Source organism: Cnephaeus nilssonii (assembly GCF_951640355.1).
Source record: "Cnephaeus nilssonii genome assembly, chromosome: X".
Taxonomy (NCBI): Eukaryota; Metazoa; Chordata; class Mammalia; order Chiroptera; family Vespertilionidae; genus Cnephaeus; species Cnephaeus nilssonii.
Window position 1 is genome coordinate 33,508,051 of NC_137071.1, and position 19,872 is coordinate 33,527,922.

Genomic DNA, 19,872 nt, shown 5'->3' on the forward strand with positions numbered 1-19,872 from the left:
ATCAAAGGTTTTTTTCTTTCTTCTTTTTTTTATTTTATTTCATACTAGAGGCCCGGTGCACGAAATTTGTGCACTTGGGGGGCGTTCCTCAGCCCACCCTGCCCCCTCTCACAGTCCGGGAGCCCTTAGGGGATATCCTACTGATGGCTTAGGCCTTCAGGTAGCGGCCTCCCTCTGCAGGAGGCAATCTGGCTGAACTGGGGAAGGCACCACACCTATCACCCCACTGCTGCTGCCACTGCTGGCCACCGCAGCTGCCAAGGTGTTTTCATCAACATGAACTCCAGGCTCTTCAGCACGAAAAACATGACAACTTTCTTTAGGCATTTTCAAGATGTTTCCTTCATAGAATATGACATGTCTTTATTTCTTTTTTTTAAATTCTCAGCTGAGGATATTTTTCCATTGATTTTTGGAGAGCGTGGAAGAGAGAGGGAAAGACAGAGAGAAACATCAATGTGAGAGGGACACTTCAATTGGTTGCCTCCTGCATGAGCCCTGACGTGGGCCCCAGCCAGGGAGGAGCCTGAAACCTAGGTACATGCCTTTGACCAGAATCGAACCTGGACCCTGCAGTTGGCAGGCCGAGGCTCTATCCACTGAGCCAAACTGGCTAGAGTAGGATATGACATTTCTTAGCCCCTCCAGCAGTGGACCTTCATTTTTTCCTCCAGGAGTGAGGTGGAAAAACCCTAAATCAACTTCTTGGATTCTTATTAGGCAAGATACCAAGAACACTGCGAGTAGCATACAGGGAGCTTAGCCAATGAGCGGTCAGAAAAGGTGTTTCCTCTGTAGCTCACATGTGGAGGCGGGACTGCTGGCAAGGGCGGACCATCTCCCTCTCCCTCTCCCTCTCCCTCTCCCTCTCCCTCTCCCTCTCCCTCTCCCTCTCCCTCTCCCTCTCCCTCTCCCTCTCCCTCTCCCTCTCCCTCTCCCTCTCCCTCTCCCTCTGGTCCACTCTCTCTAAAAAGCAGTGAAAAAATATCCTCTAGTGAGTATTAAAAAACAAAACACAGAATAACAGCCTCCTCTTTGGAGATACTGAATATGTAGGAATGAAAGAGAGAATTCTTGGCTCTGTGAAGATCCCTACATAAATTTTATTAACAATATTTGGAAAATTAGCCTAAGCCACACCAATGATTCAAGTTTGTGCTTTTCTGTGTTCCAGGGAAGAATCAAATGATTTTTTGTTTTATTGTGTCAAAACAAAATTTTGCATGTGTTAAATACATAATTCTTATTCAAGTACATAATAGCAGAAGCAAAAGTTCTGTTTAACTCAGTGAAGGGACTGGCAGGATGATAATGCTGTTCCAAATGTGATTTCCAAAGATGAAAGCCTGAGGTAAAACTGCTAAATTAGATAAAATCTGGCTAATGTCCTATAGAACAATAAAACCATCACTTTTTGAATTGGTGTCTTCTAGACAGAAATTAATTACATCTTTAAAAGCCTAAAAATTATTTTCATCTTCTCATTTTACTGATCATTATATTTAACTTTCGAGGGCTGAAAAATGTCAAAATATATGGAATTTATTTATTTATTTATTTATTTTTAAATTTTATTTTATTGTTTAAAGTATTACAGATAGTAGTACATATATCTCCTTCCCCCCCCCATTGACCTTCTCCCAGCCTCCCCTAACCCCTGTCACATGCCCGCATCCCCCCCCCCAGTGATTGTGTCCATTGGTTGTGCTTATATGCATGCATACAAGTACTTCAGTTGATCTATTTTCCCCTCCCCAACATTCCCCAACTTTCCCACTGTAATTTGACAGTCTGTTCAGTGCTTTACTGCCTCTGTATCAATCTTTTTGTTCATCAGGTTATAATGTTCTTTATTTTCCATAAATGAGTGAGATCATGTGGTATTTCTCTTTCATTGCCTGGATTATTTCACTTAGCATAACACTCTCCAGTTCCATCCATACTGCTGCAAATGGTAAGAAATCCTTCTTTTTATAGCAGCGTAGTATTCCATTGTGTATATGTACCATAGTTTTCTAATCCACTCATCTGCTGAAGGACATTTAGGCTGTTTCCAAATCTTAGCTATGGATAATTGTGCTGCTATGAAAATAGGGGTGCATATATCCTTTCTGATTGGTGTTTCTAGTTTCTTGGGATATATTCCTAGAAGTGGGATCACTGGGTCAAATGAGAGTTCCATTTTTAGTTTTTTGAGAAACTCCATATTGTTCTCCACAGTGGCTGCACCAGTCTGCATTCCCACCAGCAGTGCACAAGGGTTCCTTTTTCTCTGCATCCTTGCCAGCACTGGTCCTTTGTTGATTTGTTGATGATTGCCATTCTGACAGGTGTGAGATGGTACTGCATTGTTGTTTTGATTTGCATCTCTAGGATAATTAATGACTTTGAGAATGTATTCATATGTCTCTTGTCCTTCCTTCTGTCTTCTTTCGAAAAGTTTCTATTTAGGTCAGTTGCCCATTTTTTTATTGGATCGTTTATCTTCCTTTTATTAAGTTGTATGAGTTACCTGTAAATGTTGTCAATTAAACATTTATCACTGATAACATTTGCAAATATGTTCTCCCATACAGTGGGCTTTCTTGGTGTTTTGTTGATAGTTTCTTTTGCTGTGCAAAAGCTTTTTATTTGGATGTAGTCCCATTTGTTTATTTTCTCTTTAGTTTCCATTTCCCTAGGAGGGTATCGGTGAGGAAATTGCTTTGGCATATGTCTGAGATTTCACTGCCTGTGGATTCCTCTAGTATTTTTATGGTTTCCTGTCTTATGTTTAAATCCTTTATCCATTTTGAGTTTATCTTTGTGTATGGTGTAAGTTGGTGGTCTAGTTTCATTTTTTTTGCATGTATCTGTCCAATTTTCCCAACACCATTTATTGAAGAGACGGTCTTGACTCAATTGTATGTTCATGCTTTCTTTGTCAAATATTAATTGAGCATAGTGATTTGGGTCAATATCTGGGTTCTCTATTCTATTCCATTGGTCTATATGTCTGTTCTTGTGCCAGTACCAGGCTCTTTTGAGAACAGTGGTAATACAGCTCGAAATCTGGTATTGAGATCCCACCTACTTTGTTCTTCTTTCTTAGGATTGCTGGGGATATTCTGGGTCTTATTTTTTATTCCAGATGAATTTTTGGAGAGTTCCTTCTAGGTCTGTGAAATATGCCATTGGTATTTTAATGGGGAGTGCATTGAATCTATAGATTGCTTTGGGTAGTATGGACATTTTAATGATGTTGATTCTACCAATCCATGAACATGGTATATTCTTCCATCAGTTTATGTCTTCCTCTATCTCTTTTTTCAGTGTCTTGTAGTTTTCAACGTATAGGTCTTTTACCTCCTCAGTTAAGTTTATTCCTAGATATCTTAATTTTCTTGGTGTGTTGGTAAATGGGATTGCTTTTTTAGTCTCTCTTTCTATAAGTTCACTATTGGTGTATAGAAATGCCATAGATTTCTTGGAGTTCATTTTGTATCCTGCTACATTGCTGAATTCATTTATTAAGTCTAATAGTTTTTTTTATGGAATCTTTAGGGTTTTTTATGTACGATATCATGTCATCTGCGAATAAGGACAGTTTTACTTCTTTTTTCCCCCCAATTTGGATGCCTTTCTTTCTTCTTCTTATCTAATCACAATGGCTAATATATCCAGTACTATGTAGAACAGGAGTGGTGAGAGTGGGCATCCCTGTCTTGTTCCTGTTCTTAGCGGAAATGGTTTTAGTTTTTGCCCGTTGAGTATCATGTTGGCTGTGGGTTTGTCATATATGGCTTTTATTATACTGAGATATGATTCTTCTATTCCCACTATGCTGAGAATTTTTATCAAAAATGGGTGTTGGATTTTGTCAAATGCTCTTTCTGCATCAATTGATATGACTATATGGTTTTTATCTCTCAATTTGTTTATGTGATGTATCACATTTATTGATTTGCACATATTGTACCATTCTTGCATCCCTGGGATAAATCCTACTTGGTCATGGTGTATGATCTTTTTGATGTATTTCTGGATCCGATTTGCTAGAACAGTGATGGGTATCCTTTTGAGCTTGGTGTGTCAAACTTTGCCAAAAAACTGAGCATAACTCGGGTAGTGTGTCACTTTGAGGAAAAAACATTATTTCGCAAATGTTTCATCCTCAGGAGCAACAAATGTTTCATCCTCGGCATGCAGCCGCCTCAGCGGCTGCGTGTCATCAGAAATGGCTATGCGTGTCAGTGCTGACATGCGTGTCATAGGTTCGCCATAACTGTGTTAGAATTTTGTTGAGGATTTTGGCATCTATGTTCACGAGGGATATTGGCCTGCAATTCTCCTTCATTGTGTTGTCTTTATCTGGTTTTAGTATTAGGATGATGCTGGATTCATAGAATGAGCTTGGAAGTGTTCCTTCCTCTTGAATCTTTTGGAATAGTCTGAGGAGGATAGGTTTTAGTTCTTCTTTGAATGTTTGGTAAAACTCCCCTGTGAAGCCATGTGGCCCCGGACTTTTGTTTGTTAGGAGCTTTTTGATTACTGCTTCAATTTCTGCCATAGTTATCAGCCTATTGAGATTTTTAGTATCTTCCTGAGTAAGTTTTGGAAAGTTGTATTTTTCTAGGAATATGTCCCTTTCCTCAGGTTGTCCAGTTTGTTGGAATAGAGTTGTTCATAGTATTTTTTAACAATCCTTTGTATTTTGGTGGGGTTGTTGTTATTTCTCCTCTTTCAGTTTTGATTTTGTTTATTTGGGTCCACTCTCTTTGCTTCTTGGTGAGCCTGGCTAGAGGTTCATCAATCTTGTTTATCCTTTAAAAGAACCAGCTCTTGTTTTTGTTGATCTTTTGTACTGTTTTTTTTTTTTTTTTTTTGGTCTCTATGTTGTTTATCTCTGCTCTGATCTTTATTATTTCCTTCCTTCTGCTTACACTGGGCTTTTCTTGTTGCTTTATTTCTAACTCTTTCAGTTGTAGGGTTAGATAATTTCTTACCATTCTTTCTTGTTTTTTTTTTTTTTTTTTGGAGTAGGCTTTTAGACCTATGAACTTCCCTCTCAAGACTGCATTCGCTGAGTCCTATAGATTTTAGATTGTTGTGTTTTCAGTGTCGTTTGTTGCTATGATGTTTTTTATTTCTTCTTTGATCTCTATGGTAAACCAGTCATTGTTTAATATGCTATTTTGTCTCCAGGTGCTTGATTTTTTTTGATTGTTTTTATTGTAGTTGATTTCCAGTTTTAAGCCATTGTGATCTGAGAAGATGCTTGATATGATTTCTATCTTCGTGAATTTGAAGAGACTTTGCCTGTGACCCAATATATGGTCTATCTTTGAAAATGACCCATGTGCACTTGAGAAGAATGTATATTCTGCGGCTTTGGGGTGAAATGTTCTGAAGATGTCAATTATTTCCATCTGATCTAGTGAGTCATTAAGGATTGATGTTTCTTTGCTGATTTTTTGTTTAGAGGATTTGTGCAATGGTGACAATGGGGTATTAAAATCCCCTACTATGATTGTATTGCTGTCAATCTCTCCCTTGATATCCTTCAGAAGTTTTTTTTTTAATGTATTTGGGTGCTCCTGTATTGGGTGCATATATGTTTACCAGAGTTATTTCTTCTTGGTGGGTTGCTTCCTTTTGTATTATGAAGTGGCCTTCCTTATCTCTTTTTATGTTCTTCACTTTGAGATCTAATTTGTCAAATACAAGTATTGCTACCCCAGCATTTTTTTTTCATTTAAATTGGCCTGAAAAACCTTTTTCTACCCCTTCACCCTCAGTGTGTGCATCTTTTTTTCTGAGGTGGGTTTCCTGTAGAAAGCATATATATGGGTCATGTTTTCTTATCCACTCAGTTACCCTTTGTCTTTTGATTGGGGCATTTAATCCATTTACATTTAAAGTTATTATTGATAGGTACTTGTTTGTTGCCATTTTTATTCTTTACCCCTGTGTTCCTTCTTCACTTCCTATTTCTTCTTTTTACAGAAAACACTTTAGCGTTTCTTGCATTGCTGGTTTGGTGGTGATAAACTCCCTTAGTCCTTTTTTGTTTGTGAAGCTCCTGATTTCACCTTCAATTTTGATTGATAGCCTTACTGGGTACAGTATTCTTGGATTCAGACCCTTCTTTTGCATTACTTTATATATTTCATTCAATTCCCTTCTGGCCTGATGTGTTTCTGTTGAGAAATCAGTCTTTAGTCTGATGGGGGATCCTTTGTAGGTAACTTTCTGTCTCTCTTTGGCCGCTTTTAAGATTCTTACTTTGTCATTGGTGTTTGCCAATTTAATTATAATGTGCCTTGGCATTGGTTTTTGGGGTTCATTTTGCTGGGGACTCTGTGAGCTTCTTGGATTTGTGTGAGATTTTTCTTCCCTATATCAGGGAAGTTTTCTGTCATTATTTCTTCAAACAGGTTTTCTATTCTTACTCAGTTTCCTCTCCTTCTGGCACCCCTATTATGTGCATGTTGTTTCGTATCATGTTGTCCCAAAGTTCCCTTAGGCTCTCCTCCTGCTTTTTAATTTTTTTTTAGAAGCTGCTCTGCTTGGGTATTTTTTTCTACCTTGTTTTCTAGGTCACTGATGCAGTATTCTGCTTCTTCTTGTCTACTGTTGATGCTTTCTCTTGAGATCTTTATAGCAGCAATATCATTTTACATTTCTTCTTGGTTCTTCTTCATTTTCTTTTGGTTCTGGATTGACCTCCCGGTCTATAGGTCCTCTCTAGCTAGTGTTTAGATTTTGTTTTCCCTGTGGCACTTAATATCGGTTTGGGGGAAAGGGCCGCCCCAGAGCTGCTTCTCTGATAGCCACTCCCTGCTCTGATCCCCAGGCTCCACAAAAACAACTTTGCCCTGCAGTCTCTTAGAGTTTCCCCAATTGGGTGATCCTATTTATTGGGCTTAGTAATCAAAAGCAAGGATTTAAAGAGGAGAGAGAGAGAGAGAGAGAGAGAGAGAGAGAGAGAGAGAGGGAAGATCCAGAGTGCGTGTACTCCAGTGCTGTGGCACAAGTCTGTGCAGTCTTTTTCCCCTTAGGTCTAAGCAGCCAGCGCACTCTTAAAATTTTTATGCTGCCCTTTTGCGCCCAGTTCAGTTGTGGGTTGCTATTTAGAGTTCCATTCTGTTAGCAGCCCTGTGGATCCCCTTCCACATTTGTGGATCACACAAGCCCCAATGGCCGGGGACTTTTCTGGGTGCAGACTTCCCTGAATCCTCCAGCTCCTGCAGTGCGTATTTCTCTCTCCTGCCCAGACCACAGACCTCACCTTATCCCAGGTGAAATCTGACCTTTCTGTGAGAGGGTGCAGAGCTCCTCTGAATCCGTGTGCTCGCGCAGCTTGGGGACCTGTGTTCCAGGGTTCACAGCTGTTCATTGGGTGCCATTGTTGTAAATTCCCAAGATTTTCAGGCTTCCAACAACATCCACTCTCCCCTTCAAGATGGCGTGGTCTCCATGTCAGAGCCTGTCACTCCGGGAGAGATCCCAGTAGCAGTGGAGGCTGCCCGGTCAGGGGGACCCTGTCCAGCAATCCCCCACAGTCCTCTGGAGTATAGCTGTCCCTCAACTAACAAACAAACACTCCCTGTGTGACCACACAGTCTCCCTTCATTCTCTCGCTTAAGCACTATCTTGCAGTCTGCCTTCTTGTTGGCAGCCATCTTCCTAAATGTGTATTTTTAATGCCTGGAACAAGGTAGGCCTCAGTAAATGCCAGCTTGCAGGAACTGTTCCAGGCAGTGGTCTATATGGAACTTATTTAATTGTAAATAGTGTGTCAGAGTTACGTGTTTTATAGAAAAGGAAATGATCATTCTGTGGGCCTCTAATGCCCCAATTATACTGAAAGGACTTGCTGTCAATGTTTTACTCCGGGCCTGTGCTGGACCATGGCCTGTGCACACCTACCAGGACCGGCGATGGTCCCTGGAGGCTGTGTGCTTGGATTGTGGGGCTGGCGATGGTCCCGGGAGGCTTTGGACGTGGCTTGAGGCAGCCACCCTCACATCCCAGGGCCAGCAATAGTCCTAGGAGGCTGCGGGTGGCTATGGGTGGTGCGCCCTTGTCTCCTGGGATGGCAATGGTCCTGGGAGGCTTCTTGGTGCCCACCCCAGGGACACAGTCAGCTTGGCACCACCCTGACCCTGGCCACTCAGTGTCTGGATATACAAATTAACCTGCCATCTTTGTTGGGTTAATTTGCATTCTCACTTCTGATTGACTGGTGGCTGTCATGGCGGTACAGTCAATTTGAATAGTTCTCTTTTATTAGTGTAGATACTCTTTTTTTAAATTTTCTTCTTACTTTATTTATTTATTTATTTATTTATTTTTACCATATTTTCAATCATTGTTTTTTTTTTTCTTTTTTCATTTTTTTATTAAGGTATTATATGTGAACATATCTTACCATTGCCCCCCCAAACCCACTCCCATACATGCCCTCACCCCCCAGAGTTTTGCGTCTATTGGTTATGCTTATATGCATGCATACAAGTCCCTCGGTTGATCTCTTATCTCCCCCACCTCTCCATAACCTTCCCACTGTAATTTGACATTCTGTTTGATGCTTTACTGTCTCTGTATCTATCTGTTTGTTCAATAGTTGATAATGTTCTTTATTATCCATAAATGAGTGAGATCATGTGGTATTTTTCTTTCATTGACTAGCTTATTTCACTTAGCATAATGTTCTCGAATTCCATCCAGGTTGCTGAAAATGGTAAGAATTCATTCTTTTTTATGCAGCATAGTATTCCATTGTGTAGATGTACCATAGTTTTTTTGTGGTTTTTTTTTTTTTTGGTCATGGCGTATGATCTTTCTAATGTAATGCTGGATCTGATTTACTAGAATAGTGTCAAGGATTTCAGCATTTATGTTCATCAGGGATATTGGCCTTTAATTCTCTTTCTTTGTTGTGTCTTTATCTGTTTTGTTTTCTTTTGTTTTGTTGTTGTTTTTTTATTAGGGTAATCCTTGATATTGTTTGTTCCTCTTGAGTTTTTAGGCAACTTATTACAATTTTTTTAGGTAGGCCTGTAGAGCTATGAACTTCTCTCTCAGGACTGATTTCACTGTGTCCTCTAACTATTAGATTGTTGTGTTTTCATTGTTATTTGTTTCCAGGATGCTTTTTTTATTTCTTCTTTGATCTCTTTGATAACCCAATCATTGTTTAATAGCATGCTATTTAGCCTCCAAGTGTTTGATTGTTTTATTGTAGCTGATTTCTAATTTAATGCCATTGTGATCTGAGAAGATGCTTGATAGGATTTCTATCTTCTTGAATTTGAAGAGACTTTGCCTGTGTACCAATATGTGGTCTATCTTTTAAAACGTCCTGTGCACACTGGAGAAGAATGTATATTCTGTAGCTTTGGGGTGAAATGTTCTGAAGATTTTATTAATTCCTTTGTGATCTAGTGAGTCATTTAGGCTTTCTGTTTCTTTGCTGAATTTTTTGTTTAGAGGATTTATACAGTGATGTCAATGGGGTATTAAAGTCCCCTACAATGATTGTGTTGCTGTCTATCACTCACTTGATATCTTCCAGAAGATTTTTAATGTATCTGGTTGCTCTTGTATTAAGTGCATATATATATATATACACCAGAGTTATATCCTCTTGTTGAATTTCTCCTTTTAGTATTATAATGTGGCTGTCCTTATCTGTTGTTATGGCCTTCACTTTGAGGTCTATCTTATATAATAAAAGGCTAATATGCAAATAAACCGAACAGCAGAATGACCAGTCACTATGATGTGCACTGACCACCAGAGGGCAGTCATACAATGCAGGAGCTTCCTCCTGGTCAGTGCACTCCCACAAGGGGAGCACTGCTAATGCAGAAGCCCTGAGCCAGTCTCACACTGACAAGCACAGCAGCAGCACTAAGGATGTATGACTGATGGCTTAGACCTGCTTCCCCTGAGCCAGCAGTCTGACATCCCCAGAGGGCTCCTGGAGTATGAGAGGGCAAAGGCTGGGCTGAGGCACGCCCCCTGAGTGTACGCATTTTGTGCACTGGGCCTCTAGTTTTGTCATATATACGTATTGCTTCCTCAGCTTTTTTCTTTTTTTTTTTCATTTCCTTTTGCCTGAACAATTTTTTTTTAATCCCTTTCAGTCTGTGTGAGTCCTATTTTTCTGATGTGGATCTTAGTAGACAGCAAATATAAGGGTCATGTTTTCTTATCCATTTAGCTGCCCTATGTCTTTTTATTCGATCATTTAATCCATTTACATTTGAGGTTATTATTGATAGGTACTTGGTTGTTGCCATTTTTATTTTTTATGCCTGTGTTCCTTCTTCCCTTTCTATTTCTTCTTTTTACAGCAGTCCCTTAGCATGTCTTGAATTGCTGGCTTGTTGGTAATAAGCTCCCTTAGCCTTTATTTGTCTGCAAAGCTTCTGACTTCACTTTCAATTTTGAATGGTAGACTTGCTGGATAGAGTATTCTTAGATTCAGTCCCTCAATTTGCATCACTTTGTATATTTCACTCCATTCCCTTCTGGCCTGATGTGTTTCTGATGAAAAACCCATTGACAGCCTAATGGGAGATCCCTTGTAGGTAACTTTCTGTCTCTCTCTGGCAGACTTTAACATTCTTATTTTTTTGTTGATTTTTGCCAATTTAATTACCATGTGTCTTGGTGTCAGTCTCTTTGGCTTCATCTTGTTTGGGACTCTGTGTGTTTCTTGGACTTATGTGACTTTTCTTTCCAACATCAAGGACGTTTTCTGTCATTATTTCTTCAAACAGGTTTTTTATTCTTTACTCCATTTCCTCTCCTTCTGGCACCCCTATTATGTGGATATTGTTTCATTTTGTGTTGTCCCATAGCTCCCTTAAGTTCTTCTCCTGCTTTTTACATTCTTTTTCTAGTTGCTGCTCTGCTTGTGTATGTTTTATACCTTGTCTTCTAACTCACTGATTTGGTCCTCAGCATCTTCTAGTCTACTGTTGAAACTTTCCATTGTGTTCTTTATTGTAGCTATGCTATTCTTCACTTCCTCTTGCTTCTTCTTCATTTCCTCTTGATTCTACTACATTTCTTCTTGATTCTTACACATGTTGTTGAATTTTTATTCAGTCTTTTTCAGCATCCTTATAACTATTGCTCTGAATTATTTATCTGACAAATATCTTGCCTCCATTTTGTTTATTTCCTTTTCTAGTGATTCCTCTTTTTCTTTCATATGAGGGTTGTTTCTTTGTCTCCCCATTTTTGCTGTTCCTTTGTGATTGTTTCTATGTATTAGATAAAACTTCTAAGCCACCCAGATTTTTTGTTTGTATTATTATTATTTTTTTAAAATATATTTTATTGATTTTTTTACAGAGAGGAAGGGACAGAGATAGAGAGTTACAAACATCGATGAGAGAGGAACATCGATCAGCTGCCTCCTGCACCCCCCCCACTGGGGATGTGCCCACAACCAAGGTACATGCCCTTGACCAGAATTGAACCCGGGACCTTGCAGTCCGTAGGCCGATGCTCTATCCACTGAGCCAAACTGGTTTCGGCTTGTTTGTATTATATAGTACATGTTTTGTGGGGACCAGTAGTGCAATCTCTCAGGTCATCTGGACTGGGTATTATAGGGATGCCCCCTACATGAGATATGTGGGTTCTCTTGGTATAGTTGGGTTGTGAGTGTTATTGTTTTTTTCGAGGATGGAGTCTTCTCTCAGGGTGTTTGGTTATGTGGCTCACTCTCTACCATGGTGACCAAACAGCACAAAATACAACTTGACAAGACATAACACATAGGGAAGAATACATGAATATACTAACGACACCAATAACCCCAATAAAAGTGACCACCAGAGAAAAGAGAATTAAGAGAGAGAAAAGAGAGCAAAAATAATATCATGGATAGGAAATATTTTGAATATAGTTATCCATGATTTTATTCCTTTCATGATCTTATAATTTTGAATTATTTATACCCTTTTCTACAGCTAAAATATTGCATTATACTTTAATTATCATGTGTATAATATATGATTTTTTAATTTGTTTGTTTGTTTTATTTTTAAACTCTTTATTGTTGAAATTTTTACATATGTCTTCTCTCCTCCCCCCCTTAACTTCTCCCCATCTTCTCCCACCCCCCCAGCATATGCCCCCACCCCCTATTGTATGTGTCCATTGGTCATGCTCATATGCATGCATACAAGTCATTTGGTTTATCTCTCACCCCTCCTCCCACCTTCCCCTGCCTTCCCTCTGAGGTTTGACGGTCTGATTGATGCTTCTATGTCTCTAGATCTAATTTTGTTCATCAGTCTATGTTGTTAATTATATTCCACAAATAAGTGAGATCATGTGATATTTATCTTTCTCTCACTGGCTTATTTCACTTAGCATAATGCTCTCCAGGTCCATCCATGCTGTTGCAAATGGTAAGAGTTCTTTCTTTTGTACAACAGCATAGTATTCCATTGCATAGATGTACCACTGTTTTTAAATCCGCTCATCTGCTGATGGGCACTTAGGCTGTTTCCAAAACTTAGCTATTGTAAATTGTGCTTCTATAAACATAGGGATGCATATATGCTTTCTGATTGGTGTTTCTTATTTCTTGGGATATATTCCTAGAAGTGGGATTAATGGGTCTAATAGGAGTTCCATTTTTAATTTTTTGAGGAAACTGAATACTGTTTTCCACAGTGGCTGCACCAGCGTGCATTCCCACCAGCAGTGCATGAGGGATCCTTTTTCTCCACATCCTCGCTAACACTTTTCCTTTGCTGACTTGTTGATGATAGCCTTTCTGACAGGTGTGAGATGGTACATCATTGTCATTTGGATTTGCATCTCTTGGATAAATTAGAGACTTTGAGCATGTTTTCATTATGTCTCTTGGCCTTCTGTATGTCTTCTTTCAAAAAGTGTCTATTTAGGTCCTTTGCTCATTTTTTGATTGGATTGTTTATCTTCCTTTAATTAAGTTCCTTTAATTTTGAGTTTCATATAAATTTTGGAGATTAAATCCTTATCTTTATACATAAAACCTTAATATGCAAATGGACCAAATGTCTGAATAACTGAACAACCTGTCGCTATGATGTGTACTGAACACTAGAGGGTGCGCATGGAACATAGAGGGTGTCAGCCGTGGTGGGATTGTGGAGCAGGTGAGAGGGGACACCAGACCAAGGAGGGGCGCTGGTTGCTGTCATTGGGATGAGCCTCTGGTAGTTACTGAAAATTCTTTGCTCTCACATGCAGCGGTCCCAGCCAGTGCTTGCACCTGCTTCTGGTGCCAGCCCCTCTTACACCTGCTGTTGGTTCCCTGCACCAGCCCCAATATCTTGGCACCATCAGTGGGTGTGAGCGGCAACTGCTTTCCCTGATCACCCCTCAGGGCTTCTCCATCTCCCCCTGCTCCTGGGGCTGATGAGGGCCAGCAGCTGCCACTCACACCTGCTGTCAGCAACAGACCCTCTCACACCCACTGTTGGTGCCAGAGTCACCGCTTGCACCTGCTGCGGGCACCTGGCACCAGTCCTGATCGCTTGGCACTGTCAGCAGGTGCAAGAGGCAGCTGCAGGCGCCAATTGCCCCTGAGGGCTTCTCCACCTCCCCTTGCTCCTAAGGGGCGATCAGGGCAGCAGAAGCCACTTGCACCCACTGATGGTACTGGCCCCACTTGCACCTGGTGCTTGTGCCGGCCCCAATCACTCCACGCCATCAGCAGGTGGGAGCCGGGCCAGCACCGTCAGTGCATAGGAGTGGCAGTGGCGGGAGCGGGGCTGCCAGCACACAGGGGACCAGGGGCTGTGGCGGAAGGGGCCTGGCGAGGGCATGGAGGATAGTCTGAGATCTGCCCCTGTGCCAACTGCAGCCCACAGTTCCTTTCAAGGTGCACAAATTCATGCACTGGGCCCCTAGTTAGATATAAAATTGGCAAATATGTTCTCCCATGCAGTGGGCTCTCTTGTTTTCTTGATAGTTTCTTTTACTGTGCAGAAGCTTTTTATTTTAATGTGGTCCTATTTCTTTATTTTCTCCTTAGTTTCCATTGCCCTAGGAGCTGTATTGGTAAAGATATTGCTATGACATATATTGGATTTTTGCTGCCTATGGATTCTTCTAAGATTTTTATGGTTTCCCATCTTACATTTAAGTCCTTAATCCATTTTGAGTTTATTTTTATGTATGCTGTAAGTTGGTGGTCTAGTTTCACTTTTTTGCATGTATCTGTCCAAATTTCCAAGCACCATTTATTGAAGAGACTGTTTTAACTCCATTGTATGCTATTGCCTCCTTTGTCAAATATTAATTGCGCATAATGGCTTGGGTCAATTTATGGGTTTTCTCTTCTGTTCCATTGGTCTATATGTCCGTTCTTGTGCCAGTACCAGGCAGTTTTGAGAATACTGGCTTTGTAATATAGCTTGATATCTGGTATTGTGATCCCTCCAACTTTGTTATTCTTTCTTAGGATTGCTGCAGCTATTCTGGGTCTTATTTTTTATTCCATATAAATTTTTGGAGAGTTTGTTCTAGGTGTGTGAAATATGCTGTTGATGTTTTCATGGGGATTGCATTGAATCTATAGATTGCTTTGGGTAGTATGGGCATTTTAATGATGTTGATTCTACCAATCCTTGAATATGGTGTATTCTTCCTCTTATTTATATCTTCCTCTATCTCTTTTTTCAATATCCTATAGTTTTCTGAGTACAGGTCTTTTACTTCCTTAGTTAAGTTTATTCCTAAGTATCTTAATTTTTTTGTTGCAATTGTAAATGGAGATTTTTTTGTTTTACTTTCTCTTCCTGTGAGTTCAATATTGGTGTATAAAAATGCCATAGATTTCTGGGTGTTAATTAATATGTGATTTTAAATCCCAAATCAAAACTTTGTCATCTTTAGCTATAACAAATATATGACAAATTGATAAAAGTGTTTCATGATATCACTTATTGTACTACAATTTCAAGGTTTTGTCTGATATTTAACTTTAAATTTCATAACTCTTTCAGGTACTTAAATAAATCCAGTATACATGTGTATATTTGATCTAAGTAGAAATATCCTATAATTATTCTCAGTACATCTAGTCACTATAATGTATGCTTACTTATTAGTGTTCAGTATAAATTTGTAAACATGAACATTTGATACATTAAAAGGAAATGATATTAGTCTTTTCCCTCTCATTGAAAAATGACATGTCCAAATTTGGGCAGCACCATACATGTAGATAGTTTTAATACTGGATATGTTTTAAATGTTCTATATATCTATTTGTTCTATTTAAGTCATGTTTATTCACACAGCTTTACTACAAACTATCATTTAATTGCAGACCAAACCTAAGAAGATTAAATATGTATGAAGGCACTTATATCAAAACAACTGCCACCATTGACTAAGATATGCATTTCATTTGTTTTATTTTTTAAATTTATTTTTTAAGTTTCTTTATTTTGTAATTTTAAATTTATCTTTATGTTAGAAGCATTGCAGATGCCCCCTTTTATCCCCACATTGATCCCCCTCCACTCCACTCCCACCCCTCCCCAGGCCTTCACCACACTATTATCTGTGTCCATGGGTTATACATATATGCATAAATGTTCTTTGGTTAATCTCTTCCCAGCCCACCCCTTTCCTCTGAAAATCCTCAGTCTGTTGTGTGTGCTTCCATGTCTCTGGATCTATTTGGTTTGTCAGTTTATTTTGTTCTTTAGATTCCACATATAAGTGAGATTATGTGATATTTGTATTTCTCTGACTGGCTTATTTCACTTAGCATAATACTCTCCAGGTCCCTCCATGTTGTCTCAAAGGGTAAGAGATCCTTCTCTTTTCAGCATCAGAGTATTCCATTATGTAAATTTACCACAGCTTTTTTATCGACTAATCTACTGACGGGCATTTTAGCCATTTCCAGATCTTAGCTATTGTAAATAATGCTACTATGAATATAAGGGTGCATATATTCTTTGTTTTAAACTGATCCAATAAACCTGTTAAATCCCAGTGAAATTAACTAGTAAACTGTTGCTAGCTATTATTATTATTTTAGCTAATTGAAGGTGTGTTTTTTTCCAACAAAGACAACATCTCTAAATCAGAATAAAAAACATTGTACTCCCACCCTGTCAAGTGAATTCACAAAATAAAGTACATTCAATTAGATATTTCTATGTATATTTAAATCTGTCTTTCATGAGTATATATAATTAATAGTATAAATATTTAATGGATAGGTGTTCTTTATAGCATTTTTTTTAGTAGTGGCAGGAGAAAAAAACAAAGTAATATAAATTATTTAAAAACAAAACTAAACTAAAACCCCACAGGTTATATAAATTACACTGTAACATCTAGAATTTATCAAATTGCATATTCAGATAAGGAAAAGTTGTTATTGAGATTCAGTAAGGTGATAAAGATATATTACCCTATTGTATGCATGGACATCTAGCACTATTTTCTCAAAGCATCTAAATTTGTCAATATATTTGTAGATTTTTCCCCAACACATCATCTGTACACTGTATTGTGTGTTCACCACCCAGTCAAGTCTCCTTCCACCTGCATAATTTTGTTAGTGTCACCTCAATAAATTCAATAAAAGGTGTCCCAAAAACATGTATACAGACTTGAACAGCTAATAGCTCAATTGATGTTTCTTTCTTTTCAGTCAGACTAAGCTTTGAACAAAGGAAATTCATCTTAAAAATGCTATTTCAAGCTTGAAAATGCAGTTAAAGTACAAACACTGCCTTTACAATTATTCAAAGTATGTATATATTTTTTAGGTTGTCCCAGAAAATATAATACACACTGTATCAGCTGATGACTCAATTTTTACTCCTCTTCAGGTCTAGCTAATTTGAAATAATGAGTGAAGCCAGACTAAGCTTTGAACAAAGAAAATTTATCCACTAGACTTTTTATAGGGATACATAAAAGACAAAGTTTATGGTACAAAACTGGCAATAGTTGATGGTTGAGGGCGCACAATTGCCAAAATGAATATATTTAAAAAATATATATATATATATATATATATATCTCAGAGAGAAAGGGAATGGGAGAAAGAGATAGAAACATCAATGATGAGAGAGAATCATTAAATGGCTGCTTCCTGCATGCCCCACACTGGGGATCAAGCCCACAACCCAGGCATGCGCCCTGACTGGGAATCAAACCATGACCTCCTGATTTATAGGTTGATGCTCAACCACTTAGCAATGTTGGCCAGGCAAAAAATTATTCTTTTTAAAAAATATATATTTATTGCCACAACCTGCTGGGCAGCTCTGGTAGCTCCAGCCGCCCGAGTGGCCTTCCCCACCAACATCTCCTGAGGGGTCCAGTTGAGGAGGAAGCGGAGGTGTCATTGTCCCTGGCTTTTGCCTAGGCCCATTGTGGATGCTCACGGAAGACTACAGTACTCCCTCAGGTGTTGCTAAAAGAGTTGTCCACCACACGAAAATGAGAATACATGGTGCCAGTGGGGGACATGAGAGATCAAGAGATAGATGACGGTCAAGTGACAGATCATGAGATTCATCTCATGAAAGAATAGAGTTTCAGCACACTCCTTGTATTAGAAATGTTACTTCTCCAACACGACAGCACCATATTGAACGAGAAAACATCACAGTTCCTCTCGTCCAGGCAGTCCTTGTCTTCAAAAAACATCTCCAAATGGTTCCAGTAGGAGTGCTGGGAACAGCAGCAGAAATAGTAGTCAGTCAACTTCAGATGGTAGCTGTAAGACATATGTGGAGATGATGTTTGTATATGAAAATGCAGAAGAAGGAGCTCTGAATATAAGAACATCAGAACGAGTGACACCAATTGTGGATAACACTAGGTTTGTTGTAGACCCATCCATTTTTACTGCACAGCTAAATACAATGTTGGGCAGAATGTTTGGATCTGACAGAGAAAATAATTTTATACATCCCAATGAGAAGGGAGAATATGAGGTGGCAGAAGGAATTGGCTCCACTGTATTTCAAGCTATTCTGAATTACTATAAAAATTAGTAATCCATTGTCCTGATGGCACATCTATTCCTGAACTGAGAGAAGCATGTGACTATCTCTTTGTATCTCTTTTGAATATAGTACTATTGAATGTAGAGATCTCAGTGCCCTAATGCATGAGTTATCAAATGATGGTACTCGTAGACAGTTTGAATTTTATCTAGAAGAAATGATCCTGCCTCTCAGTGCCCAGAGTGGGGAATGAGAATACCACATAGTGGTGCTTACGGATGATGATATGGTTGATTGGGATGAAGAACATCCACCCCAGTTGGGAGAAGAATATTCACAAATTATTTATAGCACAAAATTATATAGACTTTTCAAATACATTGAAAACAGAGATGTGGCCAAATAAGTTTTGAAGGTGAGGGGTCTTAAGAAGATTAGATTAGGAATAGAAGGTTGTCCTACCTATAAAGAAAAAATAAAGAAAAGGCCTGCGAGCCACCCAGAAGTGATTAACAACTATGTCCGAAGACCCTTTATTTGAATGTCCTGGGAGAAGGAAGAAGGAAAGAGTCGACATGTAGACTTTCAGTGTGTAAAGAGTAAATCTATCACCAGCCTTGCAGCAGCTGCTGCAGACATTCCCCAGGACAAGCTGGTAGTCATGCACCCAACTCTGCAAGTGAATGAGCTGGATATTCTCCCCATCCATCCCCCTTCCGGCAACAATGACCTTGATCCTGATGTACAGAATCCAATGCTGTGATGCCAATGTTCCTTTAAACCACAGCATGCTACTCTTCATGGTGATGTTGCACTCTCCTCATTCTGCACTGCAAGGCCATTCTCTTCACCATAAGATGCACATAATGTTTAGGATATTACAGTGTAGGCTTTTTTTAAAGACCAAAGGTAACTAAATGTTTTTTTAAATGAATACAACTCTAGCATCCTGAGGTTCCAGTTATATAAATGTATTTGTTTACCAGTAGGTTTGTGAAATTGGTCTTTTGTATGGAGAACAGTCCTTTTCCACACATCTGTATATTTTCAGAAGTGGTGGAAATTGGCAGCTAGGGTACTTTCAGTCTAGAATCTAGACTCTAGATTGATATGTCAGAACCCAGATAAAATGCAGAATATTATATAGTTGCACTTTATAAATGGTGGTTAAATGGAACTTTTCAAGCCATTTTTATAGTTGTGATGCACAAACTTAAATAAGTGCTTCTATCAAAGTATGCCTTCAGTAAAATGTGTATACTTTACTGGCCATGATGAGAAAAAGTAAGTATTTATCATTGGTCTTATTTGAATGATTAGAATGAGATTCAATGCCCATATATTAAGAGTTCAGTTATCTCCAGTGCCGTTTTCACCCTTTTAGAGTGAGTCACACGCAGGGAGTGTGTACATCAGGGGTGGTTTAATCAGGGGTGGTTTATTATCCAGTCTGCCTTACCCTTAATCTGTTCACAGATATTTATTTACTAATGATTTTTATAAGAGTTATAGGAAAGAATAATGAAGTGTTTGCTCTTCATTTATTAAATAATTGTAAACTCGTGTTTTTCATAAAAATAAAATTCCATTGTTTTAAAAAAAATCTTTATTGTTGAAACATATGTCCCATTTTATTCTCCAATGGCCTCTTCTAGCCCACCCTTCAGGCTTTCACCACCCTATTGTCTGTGTCTATGGGTTATGCATATATGTATACAAGTTCTTCGGTTGATCTCTTCCCATCCTGTTTGCAACTCCATTGCTTTGAGTATCAGCAGTACCTGAACCAGAATGGTCATCAGTTTGAAAACAGGCATGACAAAAAAATGATTAATTTCTGTATATTCTTTTATATTTTGAAAATGAACTGTATGTTAATAAACAC

The 19,872-nt window shown here is 38.8% G+C and overlaps 1 pseudogene across 1 annotated transcript; it reads left to right on the forward strand.

The window, feature by feature from the left end:
• Positions 1–17,475: 17,475 nt before the first annotated feature.
• LOC307095143 (BTB/POZ domain-containing protein 10-like) lies at positions 17,476–18,750 on the forward strand (annotated as a pseudogene). Its single transcript has one exon. The product of its transcript is annotated as a BTB/POZ domain-containing protein 10-like (transcript).
• Positions 18,751–19,872: the final 1,122 nt, after the last annotated feature.